The sequence below is a fragment of the Homarus americanus genome, unplaced genomic scaffold (genome assembly GCF_018991925.1).
Source record: "Homarus americanus isolate GMGI-L3 unplaced genomic scaffold, GMGI_Hamer_2.0 scaffold20465, whole genome shotgun sequence".
Taxonomy (NCBI): domain Eukaryota; kingdom Metazoa; phylum Arthropoda; class Malacostraca; order Decapoda; family Nephropidae; genus Homarus; species Homarus americanus.
In genome coordinates, this window is record NW_024756914.1 from 493,252 (window position 1) to 510,664 (window position 17,413).

Genomic DNA, 17,413 nt, shown 5'->3' on the forward strand with positions numbered 1-17,413 from the left:
GCAAACAAGCGATCGCGTTATACAAATATTGTTCCGAATTCATAAATCGCGTTAGAGCAAATTCGCGTTATCAAAACACGCGTTATAGCAGAACTCACTGTAATGTAATGTAGCGGAATCATAGGTATACAGTAATCCCTCAAATCGAGGAACCTCGAGACCAAGACTAATCCAATTTTGAAGATTTTCAGTTTCCCTGGTCATCCATATTACCACAGACCTACCAGGCAACTACTTCAAGTTTTCCTTCTGTACACAAACTAAGTTGAATGTTTGTTTTACTTCTTAAGTAATAAAATAAAGAAAAAGTCTTTGTATGCATACTGTACTTTAAACATAAATATACATTAAATATATACTATTCAGAAGAAGAGTTCCTTAAGGGTGAGCCAACCGTTAAACAACAGGGAGCTTTTTACGTAGACTATCTGCTCTGACGGGAAAGATGGGGAATTAAAAAAAAATTTAAAATTATAACACTGCCTCAAAAACAAAAACAAAAAAATGCTTACTAAATACTGTAAGGACCCAAATAAAATCCATAATATTATTTCAACTAATATTAATACAATTAAATTATAAAAATTCAATTTTACATTGTTGAACTAAGCCTTCTGCTCATATATCGAAATTTAGTTCCAATAACTCGATATTTTAGAAGCATGACAGCGTATTATAGCAACAATCCATCACAGAAGACTTTGTTATTATAATATTCACAACCATCATCAAAATACCTTCAAAAATATCATAAAATTACTAAAATTAATTATTTAATATAAAAGAAATAAAATCAAAGACGAATCATAAAAATGTTCAATACAGTCAACCCTCACTTTTCGCGGTTAATTCAACCCACAGGGTACCGCGGAAGTAAACAACATAACATATGGGATTAATTGAAATAAGAGACCGGGCAGACTCCCAAACTCCACTTTTTGGCGACACACAACTATGTTGTAGTAAAAATTTTATCTTAACTTTATGATGGTATGCACACACAATTAATATAGAAGAGTTTAGGTTAGGAAAAATAAAGGTTAAGTTAGGAAAAATAAAGGTTAGGTTAGGAAAACTAAGTTAGGTTTAACACTTACATTAGTAGAAGAGATGGGTCGGCATACGGGGATGGAGGCTGGTTCCAAGGCAAAGGGCAGGCTACTGGCCCTCAGGTGAGTCACCATCACTGTCATCCACACTTGTCAGGGCCTCCCTGACAAATCCCTCAAAGTCATCATCACTGTCTCTACCTCTGTCACTATCACTGGCTTGGGCTGGCTGTGGTGGCTTGTGGGCGAAGAACTCTGTTATGCTTTGCTGACGGCTGGTGTTTATGTTGTCGTGATAAACCTTGAAGTAGGGCTCCATAGTCTGCAACAGCTGGGTAGTGAAGATTTCATACCTGTTTGCGTCAGGGTCGTCGGAAAGGAGGAGCTTGACTTTCTCGATACACTCGATGGCACCCCTAACATTACTATGGGATAAGCGGTGTTCTTCTTGGGATGACGCACCACCTGCCTCTTCACTGACGTCATCATCATCTACCATCTCGTCGGTAGTCACATCAGGATCCCTTATCACCTCCAGGATGTCGTCGTTGGTGGTCTCGGAGAAGCCTGCAGCTGTAACACTCTGCGCAGCTTCTCTGGCAAGGTCCACTGCTACTGCAACAGTCTGAACCTCACCAGTCACAGATTGACTCTGCTTAACGGCCGGAATGCCTTGCAATACATGTCTCCATGCGTGACGAACAGTTGCTACAGACAGCTGATCCCATGCCTCCACCAAGAAGTCCACAGCTTTCTTGATGTTGAATATTCTCCAGAATTGTTTTAAAAGTACTTGTTGCTCTGCCAACTGTTGATCCTCGTCGTCTGCGCTCTTGCTATCGGTGGTGGTGTCACTCAGGTTACACAACTCTTCCCTGATGTTGGTGTAGTCGTTCAGGAGCTTGAATTTTTTCGTCGAGAATGCAGCTTTTACATTACAGATTAACTTTTGGTCCATGGGCTGTAATATAGACGTAGTGTTGGGAGGAAGGAAGACCACTTTTACGTTGGGGTGACGATCTAACAGTAGGGGCGAGTGTCCTGGTGCGTTGTCCAGCAGCAACAAAATCTTGAATGGCACATTCTGTTGCTCACAGAATTTCTTCACATCGGGAACGAAACAGTCATAAAACCAGGAGAGGGACAGTGTAGAGAACATCCACGCCTTATGTGCGGTCAGCCAGTGGACATTTAGCTTGGTCATGTCCATGCTCTTGTAGGCGTGCGGCTTGCGTGCTGTGTGGATCACCGATAACTTGAGCTTACAGGTACCGGAGGCATTGATGTAAACAGGACGGTGATGCGCTCCTTCTGCAACTTCCGGCCCCGAATCTTGCTGGCATTCTTCACAACGAAGGTCTTGGAAGGTAGCTTTTTCCAAAAAAGACCAGATTCGTCCATGTTAAACACCTGGTCATCGGTGTAATGTCCTTCCTCCATAATCTCACGTAAAAACGGAGGAAATTCCCTAGCCGCAACACGGTCAGCACTAGCCTCTTCACTACCAATGTTGATATTGGTGATCTTGTTCCTCTTCTTAAACCTCTGTAACCACCCAGAGAAAGCATTAAAGGGTTTGGGCTCTGTAATTCCCATCTTTCGTGACACTGCAGCATATAGTTCATGTGCGTACTCCTTAACAGAGCGCGTGTCCACCGCCATGTTCCGTCGCGCCTGACGCACCAAGTAGCTCACAAGTAATTTTTCCGTCTTGAGAAGCACCTGGTTGTGGAAATACTTGATCATAGAAGCACCTGTAGACTTTGTGATGTTCATGTGCTCCTTTATCTTGGCTGCATCCTTCTTTATCGTGCGGATCGTAGATTCGTTCACACCATGCTGGCGCGCCAAATCAACCTGTCTTGTTCCTTTCTCCAACTCTTGGATGATCTTGTACTTCACCTCGTAGCTTAAGGAAAGCCGTGTCTTCTTTGGCTTAGGGCGGCTGGGTCCAGGCAAGGAAAGGTTTCTCTCTGGGGGCGGTGGTCCGGCAGAAGCCATTTTACAGAACAATGGATGCACGATTACACGGTGTGGCCTGGAGGGATGAAACTGCCGCGGCTAGGTCAAGCGTCGTCTTTCCTCCCTCCCTCCCTCCCCCGGGTGGACACGTCATATTACTTTAAACCAATTACAGCCAGCAGCGGAGGGAGGTAGGGATGCATGGCCAATCACAGTCCGATACGTCATATGACGTCACTGATAACGCAACAGACATGCACTGCGCAACCTCACCGCACGGCTTGCCCAGGCGGAGGCGGGAGCAGGCGGGAGGGGCGAATCTAAAAATAGAGTCGAGCCGGACACTACGCGTAAAGGGGTACACGCACCGCGGAATGTGAGCATCCTGGTTTCGGCAGGGTACCGCGTAAACGTGGAAACGCGTAATGTGGGACCGCGTAAAGTGAGGGTTGACTGTAATTAAAATGTAAGAAGGGACAACTTAATCATGAATACACGAGGGGAGCCCTGGCCATCTAGAGAGGCACCGTCGCCAGACATAACATCACACTCTCTCAATCACTCTCGTTCTAGTATTGTATTCTCACCCTCTTCGAGGTTCGTATTAATTGAAAACTATTCCATACTACAGTATTTATAAGACATCCTAGAATTGTGACTGAACCTGAGTTCATGAAATTGTGTTATAATCATAATAACCGCAAGAAAATGGCTAGCCGTTGATGTAGACTATGCATCACCACCCAGACGGCCATCTTGAGAAGAATTTGATTATCCCTAATAATCTTTAATTACGATCCACATCTTTACCAATCCTTAAATGTTTCACCAATAATTTCATTGATAATGTCTTTGTGGATCACCTGTTACCAGAATTAAATACCGTACATTTAAGGAAAATTAACCTAGATATTCAATTTTAAAAAATTTATATGATTTTCTCTATAGTACAGTAGCCGTATATTATCAATGTTAATTCATTAACAGGGTATTAGTCCAGGAATAAAAAACCGGGTTACAACAGCTGCCGATCATCCTTCATCAATCTGGTGTCAGTGCGGGAGTTACCGACGACCACAGTGAAAGTGGAAATTACAGCGACTGATGTCTCCCCTACGTCGCCCCCTAATCTGCCTTTCGTCATCAATCCCGACTCCAAATCACTAATACATACAGCTGAGTTTTTTGTGGAAGGTTAATTATATAAAATTCAATAACAAGTGCCTTTGTAAACTTATGTTATCACATTGATATTGCTCAGCAACACTCCATCCTTGTTAGCCTAATACTGTAAATTCTTTTTCACTAAGTAATTGCAAAAAGCAACTAATAATTATTTCCTCTTATTTCCATATACAGGTGTATGAGCAATACCATCATTATAAGCCATTAATTATATTCTTTCTTATTTCGTGTAATCTAAGAAAAATTAATCAAATATCATATGTTACGATACCATCTCGAGTAAGGTATTGATTAAATACAATATTGACAAGCTACCAATTTCAGTTTACTGTATTAGATATCTTTATATAACAGTTTAAGTAAAGTACCTCTCTAATTATACTTGTTTATCATAAAATATTCCCCTTAATGACATTAATAAATATCACGATAATGCAGAAGGAACAGCACAAGAAGCACCTGCAGGGCTTAAAGCAGAGAAGGGAAGAGTCGAGAAGGAACGGGGACGAGTGTACATGGGTTATATTCAGGAAGAGGGTAGTGGAAGCAAGTGTGCCAACACAGGGGCAGCACACCCTCCACCCGGGAGGTGGCACCAGCTTCGCCTACCAGCCGGGAGGAGGAGAGCGCCGTATAAACAATGACATTTCTAACCACACCCTGCAAAATACAGTATATTTAGCAAATGCTGCAGCTTCTGAGAATGGGGGGAGCGTTACTACTAAGAGCAGAGACGTTACCGAGAAAAAATTTTGGCTTGAATGTCATGTACATTAATACTGACACGTTCCTTGATAAGAGAGAGAAATTTGAAACACTACTGAAGGTACATCAACCAGATATTGTAGGAGTTGTAGAACTGTTGTACAAAGAACAGGCGAATCGAACAAGAGGAATGAGAGTTCAGTATTGCTGGATATGACTCATTTACGAACCTTTCTCAAGAAACTTGCAAGAGGGGTGTGGTTATCTATGCTAGGCAAGACCTTAGAGCCAGCCAGACGAGAGTACAGGGAAAGGATGTTTTTGAAGAGTCCAAGTGGTGTAAAATTAAATTAAAGGGAGGGGACTTACATATCGTTGGATGTATCTACAGATCCCCAAACTGTGGCCCACTAAATCAAAGGAACTTAAGAGCCTTAATAGAAAACACGGCAATGCTTATCATGGGGGACTTTAACTATGGCGACATCAACCGGAGAAACAAATTCCCCCCAAATGACTTGGATAACTCTGCTACTCTTTTTGTGGAAATTATGAGAGATAATTTTCTGTTCCAACATGTTAGAGACCCAACACATTACAGAGGGGAGCAAACACCCAAGCCACTAGACCTCATCATTACAAACAAGGAAGGTATGGTGGCCAAACTGGAACACCTTGCCCCAGTTGGCACCAGTCACCATACAGTGTTGTCATTCAGATTTAACTGTTACCTAGTTCAGGATAAGGCCAGGCCAAAATGCAAATATTACAAGGGAAATTACAACAGGATGAGGGAAGAGATGAGGGGTATCAACTGGCCTGACTCATTAAGGCACAAGAATGCAGACATTACGCTGAATATCATAACTAGTAAAGTGACCCATTTGATCGATAAATATATACCCAAGACCAAACCTAGTGCCTCTAGGAATACGAGGGGTTCCCTACACATGAACCATGTGGCGGTCGACAAAGTTAAGAAGAAAACCCAGAAATTCAAGACGTGGGTTGGATCAAACAATGAGCAGGACAGGAGGATGTATGCAAGAGTCAGAAACCAAACAAAGGTAGAGTGTAGAAGGGTTGAAAAGGAGTTCTAGAGGCTGGTTGCAAGTGAGGTCAAGTCAAACCCAAAGGCGTTTTATCGCGATGCAAAGTCAAAATTAAAAATGCGAGTAGGAGTATCAGACCTGAGGCTTGAAGATGGTAGTTTCACAGATTCTGACCAGGATAAAGCTGAGGCACTGAACAGCTTCTTTTCCTCGGTGTTCACAAGAGAGGATGCGATTAACCTCCTGAGTTTGAGGACAGACGGTTCGACACAGCACTGACCCACATTGTGTTCACAGAAGAGAGTATTAGAAATAAACTGTCAAAGCTAAAGGTCCATAAGAGTCCCGGCCCTGACATGGTGCCAAAGTGCTAAGAGAGTTGTGCAATGAGCTTGCCGAGCCCCTGAAGATTCTGTTTTGCAAATGCCTGGATGAACAAAAGGTCCCCAGTGATTGGAAAGTGGCTTATGTGAGTCCTATCTTCAAGAAGGGCGATTGTCACACCACGAACAGCTATAGACCAGTGAGCCTGAACAGCGTAATATGTAAAGTACTTGAGAGTACAGTATTATCAGAGATACCGCCATGGAACATCTACTATGTAACAACCTTGTAAAGGATTGCCAACACGGTTTTATGCTGGGGCGCTCCTGCTTAACAAAATTGCTAAAGGTATTGCATATTTGGATCCATATTCTGGAACGGGGTGGTAGCATCGACAATAAATACCGAGATTTTGCCAAGGCTTTCAACAGTGTACCCCACGAAAGGCTGAAAATCAAACTGGAAGGGTACGGAATTCGGGGAAATGTCCTTGCGTTATAGAAGACTTTCTACATGACCACAACCAGTGTGTGGTGATTAATGGCACAAAATCATCATCTGTACCTGTCACAAGCGGGGTACCACAGGGCAGTGTATTGGGCCCACTGTTGTTTGTTTGTTTCATAAATGACATGCCTGACGTTGTACAGTCCTCCATACAAATGTTTGCCGATGACGCCAAGTTATTTCAGGAAATCAAGAACCAAGCGGACTGTGAAGAGCTACAGAAGGATCTCTGTGAGCTCCAAGAATGGTCGAAGAAATGGCTGCTGAGATTCAATGTCACGAAGTGTAAGAGGATGCACCTGGGGCATATCATATGTCCCAAGGGGATGAAGAAACTGCACTACTGTATTTGAGACTGAATGTGAGAAGGACCTAGGAGTTTATGTTGGCAATGAGCTGACGTTCTCGGGCCATTGCGAGAAGAAGGTAAATTAGGCAAATAAATTACAATATATTGGGTCTTATAAGAAGGTCGCTCAGACATCTAGACGGTCCGTCCCTCGTAACGGTCTTCAGGAGTGAAGTGTTTCCATCTGGAGTACTGTCACCCCATCTGGTCCCCGAGATATGCTAGGGACTGTCAGTTGGCTGAAAATGTTCAAAGGAGGGCCACCAGACTGGTGCCTGCACTTTGGTACCTCAACTACCCTGAGAGATTGGAGCGCCTGAACTTGCCTAGCTTATACTACTGACAGGTAAGGGGCGACCTAATTGAGGTGTATAAGCATCTCAAGAGGCACTACTCAGTCAAGTGTCCTTACTTGGAGCTGACGGACGCTCGCCCCACAAGGGATCACAGCTCAAGATTGAAGAAGCCGCAGGTCCAGAAAACTGTGAGGGCAAACTTTTTTTGAGTGAGAGTTGTGAACTCTTGGAACAATCTACCAGAGAGTGTTGTGACGGGACCGAGTGTGAGCTCTTTCAAGACCAGACTTGACCAACATTGGAGCAGGTTCAGGTACAATCAGGTGCCGGTGCATGCCCAGTATTTGCCAACAGTGCATAACAAAGACTTGACCGATCGCCCAAGCGGCTAACAAGCTGATCAATTGGTGAAGAGGATAAAAGAAAAAATTACTGTGGTGAGGAGTCTTTCCGCATGGTGCGTCAATTATATTGCCAGATATATATAGCTACTGTATTTCCTCCATGATCATGATGACAAAAAATGCAAATCATAAAGAGAGGGACCCACATGAGGAAGGAAAATGTTGCTACGAGTCAAAATAAATCACTCTAGCAGAAACTGGGGGCCAAACATAAAAACTATGGTGCGGTAATATCCTGATTACATGCATGACCACCATCATTGCAGGTCGAAAAGAATCATAATCTGTTTACAATCTCCATTATTAATTTAAGGTTAAATGGGTTTATTTACATCGCAGTAGCTTCTAGTGAGTCTTGACATTTGGCAAAAGTAGGGAGTTCACAAATAATTCATGCCTGATCGAAAACAAAGCCCTAAACCATGATTAACTTTATTAATATTTATTTATACAGTTTTAATGAAATACTGTATCACTGTATTACAGTAATATTGTTTTCAAATAGACTAATATTGATCAAATTAAACCAGATTTTCAAGGTAACATTTCAGATGCTGCTCACCGGTTTCTGTCTTAATAAAAAAAAAGGGGAAAAAACAAAAACTAGGAAAACTGCAATTCCTCCACCCACTTTTTTCCATTCATGAAGAAATAAAATTTATTCTAAAAAGTTTTTGGTTAGGTAGCTTGTTCCCAGGAGTTCTAATGCCTTAAACTATTACATTTAAAAAGTTTCAAGTAAGCCATGGCCTCTGCACCTCTAGCACTTCATTAAAACCACCACCAAGTTATACAAATCTAATTTCAGAAAGAATAGATCAGTTTGTTCCAGCTAAAATGAGACAGAAATAAGTGGCAATTTTGTCAATTCGCCAAAATAATCATAGGCACAGAGGTCACAACTTATTTGCTGTTCCTTAAATGAAATTCATATTAATTTTTCCACAATTCAGACACTAGATTCATTAACTACAAGTACATTTAACTAATTGATTCTTAACATTTACTATAATGAGTTTGAAAACCGGGTAATTACAGAATGACTGACCAGCCACTAATTTTTCATATAATTTTTTTTTTAATGCTGAATTTCATTGTTTTATAGTGGGCTGTCATAGTTTGTAAAACTGCTAAAAAGTGGTTATTTCTAATTCAAATCTAACCTAACCTTATGTGACCTCAACAACCTAACCAAAGAAACCTACCTAACTTTACCTAACTTCCTTGCCATGGATCCCACCCCCCTAGTAAATTAATTAGAAAGAACTTTACTATGAAATGGTGTAATTTTATGTTCTTTGTTGACATGAGAGCAGCTGTCTGAACAGAACAGCGCATAAGCATACACGGAGTATAAACGTCCATTGGAGCGCCAATGGTAGTGTGTTTTGGAATATGTTTTACTTTTATCCTCTTCGCCAGTGATCGGATCATTAGCCGCTTGGGCAGTTGTCACGTCTTTATTAAGCACTGTTGGCAAGTACAGCTCCTCCCCGACTTACGACCTACTCGACTTACGACCACCCGCAATTACGACCTGCCTTGGTCGTACCAAAATTTTGTCAAATCACGTATTTTTGAGTCCCAACGTCAGTACACAGACAAAATTTTCATTTGTAATTCACTTTAAAATGGCTAGCAAGCTTAAAAGCAGTGCTGAGAAGTAAAAGAGATACCCATTTTAGATTTTCTACGTATTATTTAAGCATTTTTGACTTACGACGATTTCGACTTACGACCTGGATTTGGATCCCGAATCCCGTCGTAAGTCGGGGAGAAGCTGTAATGTACTGGGCATGCACTGGCTCCTGAATGTACCTGAACCTGCTCCAGTAATTGTCAAGTCTAGTCTGAAAGAGCTTACAATTGGTGCCATGACAACATTCTCTGGCAGGTTGCTCCAGAGTTCACGATTCTCACTCAGAAAAAGTTTGGCCTGAATATGATTGGCTGCTTACAGCCAGGCTACAGCATTACCACCGAGAAAGACAAAGTACAGTACTGTACAGCAGTGTGCACCGAGGCACCTAATTATCTACCAAAAGAAGCATTTGTACTAGAAATGATTATCATATCAGAAATCACTTATGAAAATATTGTAAGAAAACAAACGTAAAAATAATAAGGCATTGGCGGGTTAGTCGTTAATATTAACCAAAAACATGTTATGCCGAGGCATAATTTGGTATAATAATTTTTTGTGAACTAGGTGTTTTGATCATTTTCTATTACAAGCAGCAATTACTTTGGCAAGTTCTGGGAGATTTTCTTGTATATATTGATGAATTACTTATGTAAGAATTTTTTAGAATGTATTGCATCATTTTTGTTATGAATTACTTCTTATTGTAAGCCTCGATCAGAGTAGAATGTGCTAGAGCTTCCCAGACCTGTCTGGGTTGTGCTAGGGTGTTCTAGGATCATCTGATGAGGTATATAAGAGGCAGCGAACTGCCTAATTCAGTTAGTTAATCGTTTCTGCCCAGAATGTGAAGTACAAGCCTAGTGACAGCTGAAGATAATTGTTGTGCAAGTATTGTGGAATTGTTGTCACCGGTAGTGATATAAAGTGTAAAGACTAAGGAATTGTACAGTACACTGGTAGGGTGCTGTCTGTTTAAATTCGAAGTGTGAAGTCCAGCTGTGAAGACATTACCCTGTGAACAGTGTTGTGAAGAATTAGTGACTATTAAAGAAGACTACAGTGCACGAGTGCCTTTCTGTGACCTGGTGGAAATTTACCTGCCTGTTGTTTGTCTGTACACTGATACCGATCATCGGGAAATTACCAGAGACTGACGGGACAGCCAGCGGCAATTCGACAACACTGGTAACCAGCGGTGGAAACCGGGCAAGTGGCGAAAGAGGAGGGTCGTAATAAACGGATGATAAAATTTTAGTTTCGGTCATCCCTGTATTTAGATATCCAACCTAACCTAGCCTAGCACTGAGCCCAGGAACTATATCTAACCTAACTGGGGGGTTTTGCCCCCGTTCTGGTGGTGGTTAAATTCCTATTATTCCCAGGAAGAACGAAACTAAAATAATACCAAACAGATTATTAATCACAACAAAAACAAACAAATTAAACCCAACAACCGAAGGTCATAAAGGCACCTTGTAATGGTTCTATTCCATTAACAATGGTAACTGAAATCCTGTTAAAAAACTAACATGAATAGAGTGATAAATAGTGACTTTAAATTTTACTTAACTTACCCAAAAGTTTCACCCAACCTTATAAATAGTTTACACACAAATGACAGATGATGATGACTGCCTGTAATGAATTTTGTAATAAAAGTACAGCAGTGAAAAGTCCATTATCTGTACGGTTAATGCAGTGGATATTTTGCCGTGACCGGCTAAGTTCTTACTGACGCTATTTTACCATGAGTGCACTCGATTGGCTAATTATCCATTACCGGCAAACAACGTGAGAACTAAATTTTACTGACTTTTTTTTATGGGGATTAGACCACCCGGGCACAGGTCACTGAAACACACCAGGGCCTGAGAAAAAAATTATTATAAAAGAGGCGACATTCACTAGAACCTAGTAGAACCTGACCTAACCAACCAAAGAAACCTGCCTAAACTTGACTGGCTTCCTAGCAGAGGGGCAGACCCCCAGTCTTATTAAACAGAAACTACTTAGCCAATCACAGCTCATTCACGGTAAAATAGCGTTAGTACGAACTTAGCTGGTCACGGCAATCCTCCTCACCTTTGTGTCACAGCAGTATAGTGTCTCCCATCGGATACACCCCATTTCGTTGCCAATCCACATCGTCACCGATCCGGTTCGTCACCAAAACCCCAACATCACCATTATTAATTCCGTTTCGTCATCACTAACAGTCGATGTTATTAGTGATAAATTGTAAGTTATTGTTTTACACGAATGGAAATTACACATGCATATAGACGACTCGAGAAGTATTGTGCTATTACTATACATATTAATTAATTAATAAAGAAAATTATTAAAACATTGGTCAATAAACAAAGTACAGAACAAATTAAGAATTATTGTGATTACTATATTGTACATGAATATTAATTGTTTAATAAAGAAAACGATTCCACATTGGTAAATCAACCAAATACAGAACAAGTGAAGAATTACTTTTATTACTGTACATGAATATTAATTGTTTAATAAAGAAAACGATTAAAAATTGGTAAATAAACAAAATACATAAAAAATGAATGTAATTTGGCATCAGTGCATAAACCACCCAGCAGCAAGATGATTGCAGGCATATTAACAATGTTTTTATTATTTATTTTCGTCTTTAATAAATTGTCTTAGTGTTTTTTTTTTTTTTTTTTATCCAAAGCAACAGTCATTTTCGTGTATATAATGATGGGAGTGAACAGGGTGACGAAAGGGGTAAGGAAATGGTTACGAAACGAGTTAAAAATGGTGGTGACGAAGTGGGTTGTTGACGATATGGGCAGACCCCTTCCCATCATACCCTCCTCATCACACAAACACACACGAGGAGCCTTGTGTGACCATGCAGTACATTATCTTACTGAGCCACGGATCTGTGGTATAAATTGTATCAGAAGATGAGTCACTGTTACCACCATCATCTATAGCAGTCATCAGTAGAGGTAGCAGCAGCCCGTCATCTTCCTCGCCTGAAAGCTTGACACTGTCACTGGGATGATATGTACAGTAAACACACAACAGTACCGTATACCCCCTGTACTGTGACAAAACATGGGTTTGCACAGAAACTATGATCTTTGGGGTCACACAAAAACTATGGTCTTTGGGGTCACACAAAAACTATGATCTTTGGGGTCACACAAAAACTATGGTCTTTGGAGTCACACAAAAACTATGATCTTTGGGGTCACACAAAAACTATGATCTTTGGGGTCACACAAAAACTATGGTCTTTGGGGTCACACAAAAACGGTCCGACTAATTTCCCAAATGTAGCCGCAATGAAGTCAAATGATGGTCATACAAGCGTAAATCGGGCTGTGAATCACTTCTCGATTATTATTTGGTGTCATAAACTCACAAAAAATTAGTAAACTTAATTTAATCTGAGTTGTGTTGTGTTAGGTTAGGTTAGGTTAGGTTAGGTTAGGTTAGGTTAGGTTAGGTACGGTACATGCACTTGATCTATTAACTCAGATTAAATTAAGTTTACCAATTTTTTGTGACTTCGTGACACCAAATACCAGTCGAGAAGGGATTGGCAGTCCGATTTATTCATGTAGGACCATTATTTGACTTCATTGCGGCTACATTTGGGTAATTTCTCGCTTCCTCGGTACATGCACGCGATCTATTAACTCAAATTAAATTACGTTTTCCAATTTATTTTTTACTTTGTGACACCAAATACTAGTCGAGAAGTGATTGGTAACCCGATTTATTCATGTAGGACCATTATTTGACTTCATTGCGGCTACATTTGGGTACATTTGGGTAATTAGTCGGACCCCACAAAAACAATGATCTTTGGGGTCACACAAAAACTATGGTCTTTGGGGTCACACAAAAACTATGGTCTTTGGAGTGACAAAACTATGGTCTTTGGGGTCACAAAAACTATTGTCTTTGGGTTCGTTCACACACACACACACACACGCTTGTTTACGCCACCAATGATTCGCCAACAGATTACAGCATAGTCTTTTAGGGTCGTTATTCCCACTTATTCTAATAAATACTTACAATATTGCTTCATTATTACCAGTTAATCGTTAACATATAAAACAAGTTCTATTTCGGCAGTAATAACATAAATGTCCTAGAGTGGATAGAAGACTTTCTACATGACCGCAAGTGAAGTGCTTCCCCATCTGGAGTACTGTCACCCCATCTGGTCCCCGAGATATGCTAAGGACTGTCAGTTGGTTGAAAATGTTCAAAGGAGGGCCACCAGACTGGTGCCTGCACTTCGGCACCTCAGCTACCCTGAGAAATTGGAGCGCCTGAGCAAGAGATTAATGAGTAGGTTCCCAAGGTGCGTGATACCCAACCTCTAGGAGAAGGCAAGTTGTCATTCACTATCCACCAGGCTTCATCTTGGCCCCTGCCTCAAACTTCTGTTATTAATGAACGTGAACATCCCCAAATATAAAAAAGGGGGGGACCTAGTTGAGGTGTATAAGCATCTCAGGGGGCACTACTCAGTCGAGTGTCCTTACTTGGAGCTGGCGGACGCTCGCCCCACAAGGGGTCACAGCTCAGAGTGAAGAAGCCGCAGGTCCAGAAAACTGTGAGGGCAAACTTTTTCGGAGTGAGGGATGTAAACTCTTGGAACAATCTACCAGAGAGTGTTGTGACGGCACCGAGTGTGAGCTCTTTCAAGACAAGGCTTGACCAACACTGGAACAGGTTCAGGTACATTCAGGAGCCGGTGCATGTACAGTACTTGCCAACCAAGCGGACTGTGAAGAGCTGCAGAAGGACCTCTGTGGGCTCCAGGAATGGTCGAAGGAATGGCTGCTGAGATTCAATGTCACGAAGTGTAAGAGGATGCACCTGGGGCGTACCAACGGTAAGGAGGCGTACCATATGTCCCAACGGGATGAAGAAAATGTACTAGTTGAGACTGTGTGTGAGAAGGACCTAGGTGTGTATGTTGACAATGAGCTGAAGTTCTCGGGCCATTGTGAGAAGAAGGTAAATCAGGCAAATAAATTATTGGGTCTTATAAGAAGGTCGTTCAGATATCTAGACGGTCCGTCCCTCGTGACGATCTTCAGGAGTGAAGTGCTTCCCCATCTGGAGTACTGTCACCCCATCTGGTCCCCGAGATATGCTAGGGACTGTCAGTTGGTTGAAAATGTTCAAAGGAGGGCCACCAAGCTGGTGCCTGCACTTCGGCATCTCAGCTACCCTGCGAGATTGGAGCGCCTGAACTTGCCTAGCTTATACTACAGACGGGCAAGGGGGGACCTAGTTGAGGTTTATAAGCATCTCAGGGGGCACTACTCAGTTGAGTGTCCTTACTTGGAGCTGGCGGACGCTCGCCCCACAAGGGGTCACAGCTCAAGATTGAAGAAGCCGCAAGTCCGGAAAACCGTGAGGGCAAACTTTTTCGGAGTGAGGGTTGTAAACTCTTGGAACAATCTACCAGAAAGTGTTGTGACGGCACCGAGTGTGAGCTCTTTCAAGAGAAGACTTGACCAACACTGGAGCGGGTTCAGGTACATTCAGGAGCCGGTGCATGCCCAGTATTTGCCAACAGTGCGTGACAGAGACGTGACCGATCGCCCGGGCGGCTAGCGAGCCGACCTTTTGGTGAAGAATATAAAGGAAAAGAGTCGTGACCGATCGCCCAAGCGGCTAACAAGCCGATCAGTGGCGAAGAGGATAAAAGTAAAAGTAAAAGTAACAGTGCGTAACAGAGACGTGACCGATCGCCCAAGTGGCTAACGAGCCGATCAGTGGTGAAGAGGATAAAAGTTAAGTCATAATGGTGTTCTGGTCAAATTGTAGATATTACTGACTAGAGGTATTAACCGAGGAGGTGAGAATACAGTATTTAGTAAAGGTGTGAGAATCTTGACAAGTTGTATTTGAATGCTGGGATCAAGGAACATGAAGGCAGACTAGGATCACGGTTCCTCTATCAAGGAATAAGATATTGAAATTGAAATTAAAAATGTGAGGCGGAGGTTGAGTTGGTACATACAGTTGGCGAGGAAAACTATGACAATGGAAGTAGTAAAGAATGACGAGGTGGAACACATGGTATTGTATGTTTCATTTCTATCTTTTTATCCTCTTCACCACTGATCGACTCGTTAACCGCTTGGGCGATCGGTCACGTCTCTGTTACGCACTGTTGGCCAGTACTGGGCATGCACTGGCTCCTGAACATATTGGAACCTCACAGTTTTCTGGACTTGTGGCTTTTTCAACCTTGAGCTGTGACCCCTTGTGGAGCGGGCGTCCGTCAACTCCAGGTATGTACATTCGACTGAGTAGTGCCCCCTGAGATGTTTATAAACTTCGATTAGGTCGCCTCTTGCTCGTCTGTAGTATAAGCTAGGCAGTTGCAGGCGTTCTAATCTCTCAGGTTCCATAGAGCAGGCACCAGTCTGGTGACCCTCTTTTGGACATTTTCATTCAACTAACAGTCTCTAGCATACATCAGGGACCAGACGGGGTGACAGTACTGCAGACGGGGAAGCACCTCACTCTTGTAGATCGTGACGAGCGACGGACCATCCAGATATCTAAACCACTTTCTTATAAGACCTACTAGTTTCGTTGCCTGATTCACCTTCTCACAATGGCCTGAGAACTTAAGTTCATTATCGACATACACACCCAGGTCCGTTTCACATTCGGTCTCAATTAATGCAGTTTCTTAGTCCTGTTGGGACATGTGATACGCCCCCTTACTGCTGGTGCGACCCAGGTGCATCCTCTTGCACTTCGTGACATTGAATCTTAGCAGCCATTTCTTCTACCATTGTTGAAACTCATAGAGATCCTTCTGTAGCTCTTCATAATCTGTCTGGTCCTTAATTTCCCTAAATAACTTGGCATCGTCCGCAAACACTTGTATGGAGGAGTGTATAGCTTCTGGCATGTAATCTATGAAGCAAAGAAACATCAACGGGCCCAATACATTGCCCTGTGGTAACCTGCTTGTCACAGGTACACATGACGATTTCGTACCATTTATGACCACACACTGGGGTCATGCAGAAAGTCTCCGATCCACGCTAGGACACTTCCCCCGAATCCCATACCCTTCCAATTCAATTCTCAGCCTTTCATGGGGGACACTGTCGAAAACCTTGGCAAAATCTAGGTATATATTGCCGTTATTTCCGCCTTGTTCTGGAATTTTAATCCAAACATGCAGTACCTTGAGTAACAGTGTTAAGCAGGATCGTCCCTGCATAGAACCGTGTTGGTAGTAATTTACAAGGTCTATTAGAAGAGGATCGACCTTGACCACAGAGGCGTGAAGCTAATTACAGCGGCGTGAAGCTAACTACAGCGGAGTGAAGCTAACTACAGCGACGTGAAGCTAACTACAGCGGCGTGAAGCTAACTACAGCGGCGTGAAGCTAACTATAGCAGCGTGAAGCTAGCTACAACTTAGCTGTTCTGTCATCTTACCAGTAGCTCCGTAACTCCTCATAAGCGGCATCGAGTCTGTTTCTGTAAGAGGTGACGGAAGTGACATAACAAACACACACACACACACACACACACACACACACACACACCTTGGTAGACACAGAAAATTAATAACGTAATAAAGGTAAAATTTACCTTAGAGTGTTTATTAAATTAATTATATTAGACGTTAAAGATTGGCCTTGAGTGTTTAAAAAAACCGAGTATAAGTAAACACTGATAAAATAAAACTATGAAACAAAGCAACAAGTTATCAATAAAATGTGAACTGAAAGTCAATGAGGTTTTAAAATTTTCAAAGCATTGAGAGAGAAGTTCAAGTAATGGTTCTGGTCCAGGAAGAAGTTAAGATATCTCTTACCTAAACTAACCTAATCCAGCTTAGTTAACCTAACCTATCTAACTTACCATAACGCACCTAACCTAACTGCTCTAAGTATA

The 17,413-nt window shown here is 42.0% G+C and overlaps 1 protein-coding gene across 1 annotated transcript in view; it reads right to left on the reverse strand.

Moving 5' to 3' along the window:
* The window catches only part of LOC121857135 (probable sodium/potassium/calcium exchanger CG1090), a 106,463-nt gene that overhangs the window by 33,944 nt on the left and 55,106 nt on the right, over positions 1-17,413 (reverse strand). The window lies entirely within an intron of this gene.